At 33.6% G+C, this 809-nt stretch overlaps 1 non-coding gene across 1 annotated transcript; it reads left to right on the top strand.

Annotated features, from left to right (window-relative positions):
• Nucleotides 1-452: 452 nt before the first annotated feature.
• Nucleotides 453-524, top strand: Trnag-ucc. The gene has a single exon. It is a non-coding gene; the product is annotated as a tRNA-Gly (tRNA).
• The last annotated feature ends 285 nt before the right edge of the window (nucleotides 525-809 follow it).

Here is an 809-nt window from a genome sequence, read left to right as displayed (position 1 = left end):
AATGCCAAAGAAAATGATGTTCTCCTTCGTTATTGCGGGCGTAAATTGCTTTTGTGCTTTTACCTTGATACTTGACACAATATAAGAAGGTTCTTAAAGTTTTTGTAACATTTCAGATACCAGTATTCGCTAAATCTTTCGGATGCCGCATTTTCTCTTATTGCATCAATAGCGTTTCAGTCACGGGATGATTTTTTTGATGCTTCTAGAACACTTGAAAATCCAATAAATGTTTGTGAACGAAAATTGTTTTAAAAGATTAAGTAAAATGTTTGGTGAACGTATTTTTCATTGACAAGTGTGTTGTTTTTCCGAAAATATAGCAGTTTGCGTCATAAGTGGGTATCAGTAATTATATTATAGACTGAAGTATCGGTACTTAAATTTAATTTTGTACATTAAAAATTTATTTTGCACAAAGTATACGAAATGATAGAATATGTGTGATATGTGCGATGGTGGTGTAATGGTCAGCATAGTTGCCTTCCAAGCAGTTGATCCGGGTTCGATTCCCGGCCATCGCATTACTTTTTTTTTATCACGCTCTCAACATTTACACTTAACGTCCATTTTGATGGATTACATAAACGTGATTTAAAATTGAACGTGTATTGTTTAACTTGTACGTTTATAAACAAATACAAACAGTGACTAATTATCCCATTTAATAAAACCTGTTTCTAGTCGCCTTTGGGAAAGTACCTACGCCGGAGCAGGTGTATACTTTTACTTTTTGTTGTTTTATTACTGTTACGTAGTCAACGTTGATGTGATTATAGCTGCTAACAAATATCAAGCGATTTAGCCGT

The sequence above is a fragment of the Anoplophora glabripennis genome, unplaced genomic scaffold, assembly GCF_000390285.2.
Source record: "Anoplophora glabripennis isolate ALB-LARVAE unplaced genomic scaffold, Agla_2.0 scaffold5, whole genome shotgun sequence".
NCBI classification, from domain to species: Eukaryota; Metazoa; Arthropoda; class Insecta; order Coleoptera; family Cerambycidae; genus Anoplophora; species Anoplophora glabripennis.
This window is presented reverse-complemented; position numbering and strand designations above follow the sequence as displayed.